At 38.6% G+C, this 12,584-nt stretch overlaps 1 protein-coding gene across 3 annotated transcripts in view; it reads left to right on the top strand.

Annotated features, from left to right (window-relative positions):
* The window catches only part of atxn1a (ataxin 1a), a 60,508-nt gene that overhangs the window by 33,685 nt on the left and 14,239 nt on the right, over positions 1–12,584 (top strand). Inside the window, exon 2 of one of the 3 annotated variants that reach the window (XM_055157087.1) lies at positions 967–1,080. The gene's annotated coding sequence lies outside the window, so the exon portion shown is untranslated. Of the gene's footprint in view, positions 1–966; positions 1,081–10,030; positions 10,120–11,765; positions 12,018–12,584 lie in introns of those variants that run through there. The other 2 variants (XM_020932540.2, XM_020932539.2) reach the window with 2 other exon arrangements.

The following is a 12,584-nucleotide window of genomic DNA, read 5'->3' on the forward strand; positions in this document are numbered from 1 at the left end:
GCCTGCCTCCCTTTTTAGTTAACTAATCTATCGGTAAGAAATGTCTTTCCTTTACTTTGTTTCATTTACTACAGGCCTATGATAGCTGTTTGTCCAAGCATTCCTTTTATTACCCTAGTTATATGACACCATAACATACCCAATAAATTTTTAGAGTTCCTATTCCAAGGTGAGTTATAATGTGTAATGTTTAATATATATCGGAGTCAGACTAGGTCACGTATAAATCACTGACACTATTCTGAGTTACATCATACCCCTATTAATTTTTAACCAACATTACATAACTTACCAGGATTTTCACTCATAGGCTCCTCTGCCACTGCACTGCTGCAAATTTTTTTGTATCTGTTGTATCTTGGCATTGATCTATTCCATACACTATTTATAAGACGTGTTGAATGTGAACTGCAAGAGTCAGTCGTATGCAGAAAAATGTCTTGTCAGCAAAAAAAAAAATTCAATTTTTCATTTGTTATGGTAGGAATCCTGCATAATAAGGCTGTATATTGGAATACAAGGTTACATCATAGATAATCCACTTCTGTCTTATTAGCTTTCCATGAAGTTTCTATATTACCCAAAACTGACACTTAAAACCTTTAAGCTTTCAGTTTTCGAGAAGAACTCAACCTAAATATGCAGTGTTTGTGTGTTAAACTTGTGTGAATAAAACAAAACACAACTCCAGGTATGTTTGTGATGAGGAAACAATGTTATAACAGAGATCAGAAAATACGCCTGTTTAGATTACTATACTGTTTTCTTTGTGGCTTCTTTCCTCAAATGTCTTGATATAAGGGTTTCAGTGAATAGCCATGCAGGCAGTAAGCATATCTTTTAAAACAATAGTTCTTTCACTTTTTTCATGGAATACTGCCATTGGAAAATACTGCATGTTTAATCTTAATTTCTGGAAAAAGTTACACAGTGTTAAAAAGTAAATTTAACTTGTTTTTTTTTCAGCAAGGAGTTCCTGAGTCATCACTACACAGCATTCTGGGAAACTCCGGACCCCTCTCCATGGGCTACACCTCCTGCTGACAGACCAGGGCCAACCGGAGGGAGCTGGTAAATGAGGTGAGGAGGACTCCTATGGCAAGATCAAAGCATGTTATCTTCAATGCATTACCCAGAACATTATGACCACTGTGTACTGTCTGCATTTGATAACTGATTTTTTATTATCTGTGAACCAGGAAGTTACCCTTGTGTGCTGTTAACAGGCTAGTCGTTGTTAGTAGTGGCGTGAGGTGAGGACAAAACTCTGCTTTGGTCTCTGAAAGTTGTGAAAACGCTTATAAACTCATCATGTTCAGTAATTAAAATGCTAAGAATGAGTTAACAACAAAGGTGGGGACTTGTATGACTTGGACTCGAGTCAGACTTGAGTCACTATTTTTAGGACTTGAAACTTGACTTGATAAAATGGACTAAGAGTTGGGACTCGACCTGGACTTGAAGGTCAGTGACTTGGGACTTGACTCAGACTTGAGGCCTCTGACTTGAGAAGACTTGAAAAGCAGTTTTGAATCTGAATTCTTTCTATTCTGACCCATTATGGTTACAATAAAGAAAAAATTAACTAAATTCATTTCTATAACCCTTATATACTCTATAAATACTCATATACTGTATAAATATACTTTGTTTTAAGGGCAGTTTATCTTAAAATTCATATAAATAGCAAAAATCTATCTATCTATATTTGGTACTTTGGTTTAAAGACTTGAAATGACTTGAAGCTCAAAGCAGATGACTTGGACTTGACTTGGATTTATGGGCCAGTGACTCGAGACTCAACTTGGACTTGCCTGTATTTGACTTGGGACTTGACTCGGACTTGAGGTCAAAGACTTGAGACTTACTTGAGACTTGCAAAACAAAGATTTGGTCCCACCTCTGGTTAACAATGTAAGAATTTGTAAGAATGTTTCAAATTGTTACTGTTAATTAACATACCATTACACTAGCTATAAACCAAAATGCAGTTAGTTATCAGTCTGTAAATATCTTTAACTTGGCAATATTAATTCTGCATTGAAATTTTGTTTGTCATTGAACTTGTCAGTCCTGGTATATTCATATTTCAATGTTTATGTAAGAAGCGGATGATCTTTGTGTATTGCAAAAGAAAAAAAATAGATACATTTTTTCTCATTTCAATTTGGAAAATTCCTTGATGTTCCAGATTGCTCAACACCTTTAACTACATGCTAGTTGGGGTCTTCCTGTGAGAATGGAAACCGCACTGGCAGTACTGGAAGTGTGAATAAATGCTCTATAAATAACTATAACAGCTTGTAGTGTACCAGACATTCTATTCATTTTCTCTTATCTGAAGTGAAGTAGCTGCTGCCTCTTTGATTTTCCACCATGTTTTGTAGTAATATTGATTCCCTGAAAGAGAAACATGTATTCTTTCAGCCATCTCTTGGGGATGTTAAATCGCAAGGGTCAAAACAGCACCTCTTTGTGTTGTGGGCGATTGCTTTACAGAGTGCATTTCAGCAAAGCAAGCGCAACATTGAACTACGCGAACTCTAGCTTCTGTGGATTTGATGGATAGTCTCTCATTTCACTCTATGGCATGTTTGTGACTCATAGCAAATCAATAAAAATTCACACTAACTTTTTTCAAGCTCTCTGCATGATTGCTTTGGAGGTGTAGTTTTCCCTCGGGCATCCTTTGCACATTGTCTACCATAAGCAAGAGCGATACTGTATGATAATGTCGGATATTCATAGTGGAGATTTGGAGTCAGCTCAGAGACTGTCAGGATGCTAATTGGCAGGTTGTGTCTCGGTGCAGTAGTGATCAACCCACACATGCTGCTAATGTCTCATCATAGGATCATTAAAAAGTTTGTACGATTGCATTGTGCGCACATCAACAGCGTGTATATTGAAAGATAATAGGTTTTGTAGTAAACAAACACAAGACAAAAGCTATTGAGACAGTTTAGTGTAATATACAATGTAGCTAATAATGTTAAGCTAATATATGATTCAAAATACAATACAGAGAGTTGTTAATCATAGCAGGAGCTGGAACGTGGCGGATGCCTGGAGACTGCATGTTCTCCATGTGAGATTTCCTAACTCCAAAAACACACTTGTACTGGTTTGATCTTGGCCTAGTCCTGATGGAGACTTGGTTTGGCTCTGTTATAGTTCTGGTTTAGTCTTGCTTTAGTCCTGTTTCGATGTGGTGTGTGTGTAAGTGTAAATGCTGCTTTAGCAGCAGTAGCTCAGGAATTTTGTTGTACACACAGAGCAGGGGTCTTCAGCCTGTAGTTTGGGAGCTACCAGTCGCTCTCCACCCCCTTCCAAGTAGCTCGCCAAGGGATTTCTGAATCATAGATATTGTGCTGAATAACTATAATATTCAGTACAATATCTATAATATAAAAACTATTTACCATTGTAGTTATGCACTAATGGATATTGGTTTATGTTTTATAAGATTCAAACTGTACCCTATCTAAGGCTCACCATGACTCTTATACTTTCTCAATTTCTTGCAACCATTAAAATTAGTAGCTCTCTGGTATTTTTGTTTTGTAAAGGTAGCTCAGCATAAGAAAAAGGTTGGAGACCCATGACATAGAGTCTGTGTATACAACAAAATTACTGAGTCTATGTCACAGACTGTATAGAAGTGGATTAAGGGAACATGATGTCACACAGTCAAATGAAGCTCACCGAGGCTGGCAGTTGTAGGATGTGGAGCCAGTTACATATTAGTAATTTATTTACAGACTTATTAGCAAAATAAAAAGACCAGGATGGAAGCACCCCCATGCTCACTTCCTATTTGGAGCATACTGGGTAGCGGGTTAACTGTCCATTTATATACAGTCTATGGTTACACAACTTGAATGTAGTATACACTGACAAATAAAGCATATTGTTTTAATCAATTTGTTAATCTGAATAGCAAATACTGATCCACATTTAGCTGTATTTCCAGGCTTATTATTTTCAGACTGTTGGCATAAATCTAAGAAAAGAAAAGGCAGTGAAAGAAATGCTTTGCATTTATCATTGACCCTATAAATTGTGTTCTGACCCTATGCGTGCTGCTCTTGTCTGTGGAGACAGATGATGTTGGGACAGGGCCATGAAGTAGCCTGTTTTCTGTTGTCTGACATTTGGATCCTTGTAAGGGGAATAAGGGAGTGCCCCGCGGCGGTGTGTATTTGTCTTTTAAATATAGCCCTGTGAGTTGGCCAGTTATGCTTGAGTTTTTGTATGAATTGTAAAATAGCTGCCCCCCTGCTCCTCACACAAGCCGTCTCTGCTGTCGAGTTTAAAGTGTGATGCTGGTGGATGTGTGGGTGAGAAGGAGAGAGAAGAGTGCCGCTGCTATTCTTGGCGGGTTGGGGAAGTCTTGGCTCCCTGGCGTATGGGAAAAGTGCTCTTGGCAAGTGTTAGACCCAGGCATTCCATTATGCTGTCCTCTTGAAAAACACTACACATACACAAAAACTTGTCTCCTCGTCAATTCAAGACTCAGTTTGTATTGACTGGATTCGCTCTGTGGGGATCCAGGCACTCAAAAGACATTTACACTTCACCTTATACAATTCTACATGCAGTCATTCAAGACTTTTTTAATACAATTATGCTTTATTTGACACCAGTCTCTTACTATTTTTGCTACTTATTTTGAATTTATTATTACCCTTTACATTTTTGCTCTTGTTTTTATAATATCTTGTGATGTGTGAGCTGCTGTGTCCAAATAATTTCCCTTGTGGATGAATAGAGTTAGACTTAGACACACTTTACTGACAGGCACTAGCATCACACATGTCAGTACTATTACTTTTGTTTATTACTTATATACTACATACATGTCACCTAAAATGTACTGGCTTCATGGGTTTGCAGTGAATAGTAATTTATGGTAAATGGTCATGGTTTTTTTTTTTTATATATATATATAGCTTTTCCATCTTCAAGGCACTCACTTTACATAAAGGAACTGCTCATCCATTCACACACACATAGTCATACACCAGTGTACACAGACAATGAGGGCAAGGGGGTTAAGTGTCTTGCCCAAGAACACAACGATCTGTGGGACCTGTGGGTAAGTGTACCAGACCTCTTTACCAATGATGTTTATGTCTAGAGCGCGATTCAAACAGCCAACATTTATAAGCATCCATTTAGCAAATGTATTGGATGCACCTAGTGTAGAAAAGCAGTAGTGGTAGCAGCTGCAAGCAGTAGTAGTAAGTATTAGTGGGCACATGTTTATAGCTTTTACTGTTCATTAACAAAAAAGTTTAGAAACTATTGTATACACCATTACTTCTTCAGTAAATCACCACAAATAAGAGTGCATACCATCGTGAGTGAAAATATGCAGTTGTACAGTTGTTGATGCGTCCATATTTTAAAAAATTCATGCAGAGGAATGTGAGTAGGCTGGAATTTCCTTTCATCACAGCTTGTTTCGCCATGACTTTGCGTGTGTGGACATTAATAGTGTCTGCAATACCGATCTTGAAAAAACATGTTTCTGAGAAGTGACACAAGCAAGCAGGTCGGCATGTGTCCACTGTTGTAATGTCCCACACACATCATGATCGCTCTGAATGGTTGGCCCCTGTAATTCAATGTTACTGCCCCTGAGTGAATTGGAGATATGCAGTAACAGGCAGCACAGTCAAGGCCGAGAGATGGGAGAGATGTGGCCTGCAGGAGAAAAGAGTTTTTTACTGTACATTAATCTTTTCTTGTGGATGTTATTGCTTTGCTTGGAATGTTTCACAGTATGGTGTTACACTGATCTGCTTGTATCTGTTAAATCACTGGTGTTTTTTCTGAAAAAATATGAAATTAAAAATACTTTGAAAACCATCTCTCTAAAAGATCTCTACTGGAACTTGGAGATAGAAAAGTTACTGGAACATTGTAGACAAAGTAATAACATCTCTGAAGAAAAGCAGATGTAGAGCCTCTTTCACAAAAGTTACAGAAGTAATACCTTTAAAATGGGCTTTAATTTAGTTCAGAAGTTCAGGGTCATTTCAGATACAATCATCATCCAGATTGTAAACCAAAGTCTCAACCAAAATAACAATGCATATGACTGAATATTCAAACACGATGTTACTTTCAACATATAAACCTACATTACTGTCAGTTTAATGTATATGCAAACTTTCAAATAAAACAAACCTCATTTATTTGCTAACAGTCTTTCTTATAGATGGCTACCTGACAACCACCACGTGAAACCCTGCACCCTCCCGACAATGGCTACACTGTTCAATGACACAAATTGGCTGTGATCATTTTCCACGTCATTACAATCTGTATGTGCTGTAGAATGAATGAACATGCATACATACAGTGGGCGGCTCTATCATGGTCTATTGTCAGCAGGCCGGGCTCACTGCTGCGCGGCGTGTGGACTCCTGTGTGAGCCTTGAGTGCTCTGCGTTTGTTTGGAGCGTGCTCTGTGAAGCCTTTAAAGGGCTAATGAGTGTGTGTGTATCAGAGTGTTTATGTGTGTGTGTCAGTGCATGTGTGTGTCAGTGTGTGTGTGTGTGTGTGTGTGTGTGTGTGTGTGTGTGTGTGTGTGTGTGTGTGTGTGTGTGTGTGTGTGTGAAAGAGAGGGGGGTCTGCATGCTCAACTGGTGTCTGACATTTTTGTAAAAGGTGGAAGGCATTGTTCAGACGACAAGGACGCCCGCTGTGCCATCTCTCCTGTCTGCCCTTCATTCACACAGGGCCTATTCAAGCCAATTAGCCTGTATGAATATGACAGGCTCACCTTCAGTGCACACAGCTCCTCTGTGTCCAGGCTGTGGACAGTATCGTCCCTGTGGGGGTCTCTGTGGCCCGCCCACACAGTGACATGTCCCCCACTACTGTCAGACTGTACTTTAAAGAGAAATACTCAGAATCACAATGAGACATTCATTCATGACAAACATGCCCCGTTCACACGGAGCTTTAAAGGCTATTGCAGAGAATAATAACTGTGATTCAATGCACCCTTAAAAAGTTAAGTTTTAGTTGAGCCTACTTAAAGTCCATAAACAAACACATTCATAATTATTGTTTTGTTCTTGTCCTGACATGACACAATGATAAAGCTAAACTTAAAATGAAAAATAGCTCTTCTTAAATAAAACAGCGGTAATATGCAATGGCCTTTATACATTTTCTATAACTTAAGTGTTGTAGAAATTGAAGTGAAGTGCTGTGCTTTATATTCACAACATGGCGGTGTTAAATTTGCAGTCTACAAAGGTGTAACTTGCGTCCTCAGTTTAGCTCAATGACAGATGAGGACGAATAATTTTCAAAGGCAAAGTAAAAATAGTTGCATATTACATATGTTTTAGAAGACAAGGGATTTTTTAGTGGCTCTTCATCTTTTTGAATTTTTAAGTTACATGTAAGGGTACACAGTTTTGGAAAATACGTAAATGCTTTATGTCCAGAACAGTTGTCAGTCTGTAGTGTGACAGTGGGTTTGTACATATGTGCGCTGGCACTGATGCATGTGTGGCTGTGTGTACACTCCGAAGGATTAGAGAGCAATAGAGAGGCTTAGCAGTGATTTGCCCATCCATTCCAGTCCCTCCCTAATCCTTCTCACGCATACACACACATACACAGACATACATACACTCACGTACACACACATGCACACACGTATAGGGCAGTCGTATGTGGCTGAGAGGAGTACGATCTAACACTGTGTTCACGGATTAGGACCTTTGTGAATGAATAGAATGTGGATCAGGGCCGTAGGAGCACACTACACCATGAGTACTTTTTAGGAGACAACAGAGATATCCATGGTTTCCAGAATGTTGAAAAATTAGGACTGTTTGTATAGCGATCGGCAATAAAAAATAAAGTATTATATATATTTTGTTATTGGAAAAAAGTCTTCAAAATGTTACATATAAGAACAAGTTGAAATCCATTAATAACATAGATATAGACTGTAGTGCTGCTGAAGTTGCAATATTTAAATTTAGATTAAAACTTTAGGCTCTCACTTTTTAAATACTGTGAACAATTTTCATATAATTGATTCTCAGCTGTATTGTCAGTAGCCTATGTCTCTTTTTATGGTTTGTGTTCTGTTTACTTACTGGAAATAAGTAACTTTGTATAACTATATCACCCTTCACACAATAGCCCTTATAACTTATTTCTTTTAATTGTGCAATAGTGCACAGCAGAATCTGTCTTTCCCAGGCATCTTGCCTCTATGGAGATTATTGTGTTTAATGCCATATTGCGGAACATTCCAGGCAACGCAAGTTTCATCTAGTCTCTTTTCTTATCTGATCTATTTAATATTCTGCTTTTTTTTTTATTCACTGGGACTTATGTTGGCACTAAGTCAGCCATTTTATAGAGCTATATGTTATAGATTTTCTGTTTTTATGGTTTGCTACAGACTATAGTTACAACTCCCTCCAGTGCTTTCTGATGTCTAATCCTTTCCCCATTATAATCCCCGGTGCCTCTTTGAACTCCGCCTGCCAACCTGGATGTGTGACTTGAAGCGGATGACATCACAGTGTTGTTTTTGTACACCTGTCGCAGTCACACGTCCCCACAGACAGATGGAGAGACACCACAATAAACAAACGCCCCGACTTTTGCTGACAGAAGAAGAAGAAGAGTTGGAAGGTTCTCCCGTCGTCATAACTGCAGCGTCTGGTTACTGCGTGGGCGAGCGAGCAGAGAGTACGACAGAGAGAGAGAGCAAGAGAGAGAGAGGGAGAGCAGTGCACTGTGGGATATGTATATGGCAGAGAGAGTGTGTGTGTATATATAGCAGCTCTTCATCAGTTTCCTTAGTGACTGGCTGCAACTGAGGCTAGCTCTATGCTCTGTAGACAAACACACTTCTACGACTCCACGCGACCACATAACGCACAGCTCCTAATTGTTTAATGCTTACTTATATGAACTATAGACCGTACAAGAGGTTGTATAACTCAGACAAAACAAGAATTACATTAAAATAACTTTTAGGATTTTACAGTAACTACTCTGCCAATGACCTCTATGTCTTCAGGAAGGACATCTAATTAAAAAAATGAAAAGATAATTGCAGTCAGTCACTTCAAATGAAAAAGTTGTTTGTTTGTTTTGCATAGGTCAGGAGACACAGGGAAAGATAATGATTTTTGTCAAACACTGGTAAATCATAACAAACCCCTTCTTGTTTAAACAATCTGACTTGCTGTTTAATTATTTAATCTTTATTTTAAGGTAAAACATTTAGAACTATCTTATATTTACACTGTGGATCTGGAGAAGCTTGAAAACAGTGGAAGACGATAACAAACAATTTCACAAGGAAATAATATAATAAAACCACAGGCGGTCAATATGCAAATGGTGAAGAAGAATAATTATACATCTATAGGGTGTTGATCCAAACTTATGCCGCCTTAAATCACCTTTGAAAGAATCTAATCTTTTCCTAATTGTTTTTGTTTGTTTAGTTCCTGCAGCGCCTCATATTCAGTCTATCTGTTTTCCTCTTGGATGCTGATTGTAAACAAACCCACACAAATGAGTTATGATTAAATGCAGAGTGGCTCCAATTAGAGCTGAGTGCAGCCGGGTCGCTCAGGTCACTCACACAATGAATATCTGTGAAAGTAACACGTGGTCTCAGCTTCTGCCTGTGTTGTTTGTGGACTTTAGTCATTGAGTTTTGGACAGACTTTGCTAAAAATGACCAAGACCAAAAAGAGTCTTTATTGGATCTCACAAATTTACAAACTAGGATGTAGTATGTTTGGAAATTAAATATATAATATAATATATTATATATATTGTTTCATAGCTAAGTAACAACGTGAGTATAAATAAAAACATATTGTTTGAGTACTCCCTTATTATTAGTTTGTCTATATCTGCAAAACTGCTCTGTTCCAACTTGTGATGTTATGACGTGGTAGTTTTCAAGTTAACAGCTACCTTTAACCTTTTGTTCAGGAGAAATTGGTGATTCCAGGGCTGAAAGTGTCCAGATGATTCAGTGGGGAACTTTCTGTAGTACCACATGACATCATAGGGTGGAACAGACCGTTTGAGAGAAGTACACAAGTCCAGGTATGTCTTTGATGAGGAAACAACATGATAACAAAGATCAGAAAATAGTGTAATATGAGCCTTTTGAATATAACTTCTATTTCAACTTTTTCTTCTACTTTTTACTGTATTTATAAAACAGAAGGTAAAGTACACTAACCCCTACTATCTCTTATCCAGCCAAGTACCCCTAAAGATACAGCAGACAGCTCGTACCCACTGAAAAGAAACATTTTACAACAATAACTCAACATATTAAATTTGTATCCAAGTAAAATACTGATATCATGTTACTTTTCACCTCTATCAAATTGTATTTCAAATTACCTTGCTGGAGGTGACTACACATTTCTATCTCTCTTTTTGCATTCCTTCCACCGTTTAACCTAAAGCAAACTCTTACGCTTCTCTGTACTGCATGAAAATCTCAAGTGGGACTCAGTCAAATTGAAGCTGACAGGAAGTCCACCCAACACTAACAGGATGTCTCCTCTGAGCGTGTTTAGACCCATAAAGTCCAGGGGGAATAAGGACCAAGGCGGCAGAGTTTTTATGAACTGTTAGTGTGAATGCTCCTCTCTTGCAGGGCAGCCCATCTCATCTATATTTACATCCAAATGGGCTTTAACTAGGTCACTAACTAACAGAAATAGCTGCACTGTGAGAAAGAGGAGCAGTTCTGACATCTAGTGGTTAAAAGATGGTAGTGTGGTCCTAGATGTGATCACTGCCATTTATTAATGTATTTCTAGAAAGACATGAATGACAGGACTGTATTTTGTTTATCTATTTATTTTTAGCTTGGTCATAATTTTATTTAGTAAAATAAAATTATAGTTGCACTATTTTTCTTTTTTATACATATGTATACATATATTGCTCAACAATATTAATCTTGCATTCTAATTTGTTTTGTAAAATGTTATATTTTTCCCTGGAATGTTGCACTTTGTGACATTAAACATATTTATCTTTTTATTCACTAGTTTGCTTTTAGTTAGGTTCGGAGTTTTTTATTGCTCAAAAATACCTTGAAAAACATGCAATCTTACTATGCATAATCTAAAATATATAATATAATCTTACTGTGAGCATGCTTGCCTCTCCTCAGATCTGATCTGTAACTTGGCCTGGTGCCTGGTGACACCATTTGCTTGTCTGCTGCTAGATCCATGAATTCCAGACTGTGGAACATTCCAGGAAAAGCAATGACATCATGGAGTCAAGCAGGTGGCAACCCCCCCCACCAAAAGTTACATGGTGCAGTTTTAAGTTGCTTTTCAGTAACTGTATTCACAGCAAATGTAAACTCATACTGATTAACTACAATTTCACAGTCTTGAATTTGTTCAGTATTCTTTCACCTTGTTCTTGTAAAACTCACGTTAAAACATGCTAAAAGATGTCAATTTTCACAATTACGTACTAGCATTTCCCATGTGCCACTGTCTCCTCTCCCTCCCTCCTGCCCATCCCACTCACTGCACACTACCCTTTCTGTGCTCGTAAGCGCGGCCCGGGCGTGGAGCCAGCTGGCGTGTGTGTGTTTTTTGAATGAATACCTGATGAAGTTGGCTTGAGCGTGGTGCGGGGGGAGAGAGAGAGAGGAGGAGGAGGAGGGAAGAGGGTAGAGGGAGGGGCACTGGCTGGCATTCAGGCTGTTGCATAATCCACGTTGTCGAAAGCGCTGCATTCGGGACTCCCTCCCTGAAGGCGTGTGTGTGTGTGTACTATGTAGGATCACCTGAGTACTATAGAGGCAGTACTTACTATCAGGACTTTGGGATTTACAGTTTGGGAGCTGTGAGCCGGGATTTTCCACAGACAGTTTAGCGAGCAGACTTCTTACAGGGAAGTAAACAGAGGATGGAAAAGACAAGACAAGAGGAAACTAGAAGTGTGCTACTTGTACTGCAGTGGTGAGTACTCGCTACACAAATCGGAATGAAGACGTGAGAGTGTCCGCTTGAATCCTGATGTGAATTTAAAAGTGGCCTAGTTTTCCCACAGTCGTTTCTGCAGCTGAAATGTTTGCACTCTCTCTCTTTCTCTTTCTCTCTCTCTCACTCCATGTGTGTGTCTGCTGCACCCTCCCTCGCCCCTCGCTCACCCTTGTACTCTTAAGCGCCCTGAGTACAGTGATGTGGAGGGGTGGGAAAGTGCAAGTCATGTCGTGCTGCCTAAGTGGTGTTTTCTCTTCACCCATTATTTCAAACATCTTTCGATATTTAAACTGCATGAACGCTTGTGTTAGGTCTATTTTAGTTTCAGCTTGGAGGTCAGTACTTGAGATTCTTGGTATTGTCAAAATTGTAATATGAAAAAAAAAAAAAAAACAGAAACTTGCAGTGTACTCTTCTGAACAAAGGGATAAGGAGATTTTAATGTGTTTTTGTGGTTAAAGTGCACTAAGTAACTTTTCTCTGATCTGCTTGACTCCATTAGGATGCTATTGCTTTTTCTGAAATGTTCCATATATCTATCTT

Source organism: Boleophthalmus pectinirostris, unplaced genomic scaffold (genome assembly GCF_026225935.1).
Source record: "Boleophthalmus pectinirostris isolate CB_2022bp ecotype Guang Dong unplaced genomic scaffold, ASM2622593v1 HiC_scaffold_21, whole genome shotgun sequence".
NCBI lineage: Eukaryota > Metazoa > Chordata > Actinopteri > Gobiiformes > Gobiidae > Boleophthalmus > Boleophthalmus pectinirostris.